General features: G+C 54.7%; 1 protein-coding gene across 4 annotated transcripts in view; it reads left to right on the forward strand.

Moving 5' to 3' along the window:
- Positions 1-2,431, forward strand: part of LOC113204412 (rhotekin-like) — a 97,228-nt gene that overhangs the window by 82,350 nt on the left and 12,447 nt on the right. The window lies entirely within an intron of this gene.

Genomic DNA, 2,431 nt, shown 5'->3' on the forward strand with positions numbered 1-2,431 from the left:
AACGACCGAGAGGCGCTTAGTGGTTAAACAAACTGCTCCTGGGGTTGTGTTGTTAAAACATTCGAAACAGATTTTTAAAAGTTCTTTGCACTCACCATATCAGATTTCTTTAATACCTCCCGCACAAAAATACAAGTGGTAACTTTTGTTCCAAAACTCTACAACCCTGTAGCACCTGTAGTGGTCCCTACCTAGTGCTTTGTTCTTTATTATGCCTCTTATTCAATCACGAAAGAACGAGTTTCATTATGTTCTTCCGATTCGGCCAGCCGAGACCGCAGATGTGTAATAATGTGGAGAGTCGCATGATTGTTTTCTTCTCCGCGGTGCAGGCATGAAGGCCGACGCGTACCCTGGGCCGCCGCCGCAGCCGCCGCAGTACAGCACCTTCTACCCCGTGCCACCACCGAGGTCCGCCCCCGGACCCGCCCCCGGGTCGCAGCTGCAGGGCCACCACCTCTCCGCCTCCCCCAACCCCTGCACCGCCAGGTAAGTGTCGTGTCGGCGATAGGTGGCTGACACTTTCGTGGTTTTACTGTACTGCATGCACGCGGGTGGGCGGGTTTTCCTACCCTCGCTGTCCACGGCTCCTTTTGGCCCAGTGCGAGTGGGCGTACACTTGAAATTATATTGTAAGTACCACTCGGTTGCCCCTCTTATCCACATTCCTCCGCTGCAGCGAGGCGACCTGTCGCTCGGCCGCCTGCCGCTACAGCCCCGCGGCCGAGGGACACCAGGACCTGGACCAGGGCCTCCAGGGCCTCCAGGGCCTGCACCACAGGGCCGCCTTCTTCGACCTGTCCGCGCACTGCTTCAGGTGAGACAGACCTTTCCCTTTCTACCAATCCTAACTGGGCCGTACATTTTCATCGAATTCGGAAGCGACCTTGGAATGCATGCGAAAACTTTATAGATTAAAGAGGGCCGTTTTGACGGGCGTCGGACAAAAGGACAGACGGGCGGACGGACCGACTGACTCGTGCGTGCTTCCGGAGCCCTCAAAACAGGCTTCGGACGGGGTGGCATAGCGTGGGAGCGTGCACCATTTCATAACGCTTTTCTGCTTGCGGCGCTAATATTTGCTATTATGTTATTGACTCTGATCTGCTGAACCCAGCGCACAAAAGTGAATCCCCCCCCCTTCTCTCTCTCTCTCCAACCACCCCTCTCCTTGTTTCTCTCTATAACTTTCTCTTTCTCCCATCCAAACCCCAATCTCTCTTCTCTTTCAAATGTGCCCCTTTCCTAATATTGATAAAAACAACTGTTCTCTTTTTATTATAAAACAAGAGTGACAGAAAGGGGAGCGCGCGGCGTTTCGCGTCAGACAAGGACAGAGCCGTGATGAGAGTGATGGTCGAGAGGGTTGAATGTCGGGATTAACGCGGCGCGAAACAGCGATGAAATTCTCTGACCGCATCAAACATGAAAATTTAATCTGAACCTCTTTGTTTGTAAACTGGCAAGTAGCTTAACTCAACAAGCGGGTGAGTGCGGGTGAGGGGTGCCGCTGGGCAGGGGTGGGCCGCCCGCCCGGTGCACTGGTGGGGGCGGCGAGGGAAAGGAGAGGGGGGGGGAGCAAGGCCACCATCACTTAATTACCTTCACCTCATCAGCTCCTGATGGCGGTGGTGACTCGGAGGGGGTGAAGGGGATGGTGAAGGACGAAAGAAAATGTTACTTTGAAATGCGACTTCTTCTAGGGAGAAATAGCAAGAGGGAGAGAGAGGTTGAGAGAGAGGGGGGGACTGAGAGAGGGGGGGACTGAGAGAGAGAGAGAGAGAGAGAGCAAGAGAAAGAGGGGGGGGGTCAGTGAGAGTAAAACTGAGCGGGAGAAATGGAGAGGGGGAGAGCGCGAGAGAGGAGAGAAGACTGCCATGCCCTGATTAACAATGGAGGGCGCGCGTGCATGTTTCATGATGGGATAATGGCAACCTCTCCCGGCGCCCTTGTTCCTCATGCTGATAATTATGACGTACACTCATTACCGTTGCTTACTATCGTACCGCCTCCCGGCCCTCCGCAGGGCTGCTCTCTCAAGGTGTTGCCAGGCCGATTTGGAAGCTGTCCATGCACGTGTCCCGAACTAAATGCGCCCGACATTTTTGTTATTTTATTTATTTTTTGCTAGATCAGTTTAAAGTTTTTCTCTCACTTGTTCCTCTTAATGTGACATTTGTTTCCCTTCCGCTCCACGCAGGACGGGTGGCGCGCGGAGCCTGGGCTCGTCCTACTCGCCCGTCACCGTGAAGAAGGAGCCGAGCGACCGCGGCTACGAGCGAGACCATGGTGGTGAGTAGTGCCGGGGGTTTGTTCGCAACACTCGAGTCAGCAGAGAACACCCTCTCGCTCTCGTCCTTGTGCCGTGCGGTCGACCTTGGTCCTCCCAGAGGGGCATTTCTAGTCTGACCACCCCGCCCGCCCCGCCCCG

Source organism: Frankliniella occidentalis, unplaced genomic scaffold (assembly GCF_000697945.3).
Source record: "Frankliniella occidentalis isolate FOCC.00 unplaced genomic scaffold, Focc_3.1 Scaffold2, whole genome shotgun sequence".
In the NCBI taxonomy this organism is placed as follows: domain Eukaryota; kingdom Metazoa; phylum Arthropoda; class Insecta; order Thysanoptera; family Thripidae; genus Frankliniella; species Frankliniella occidentalis.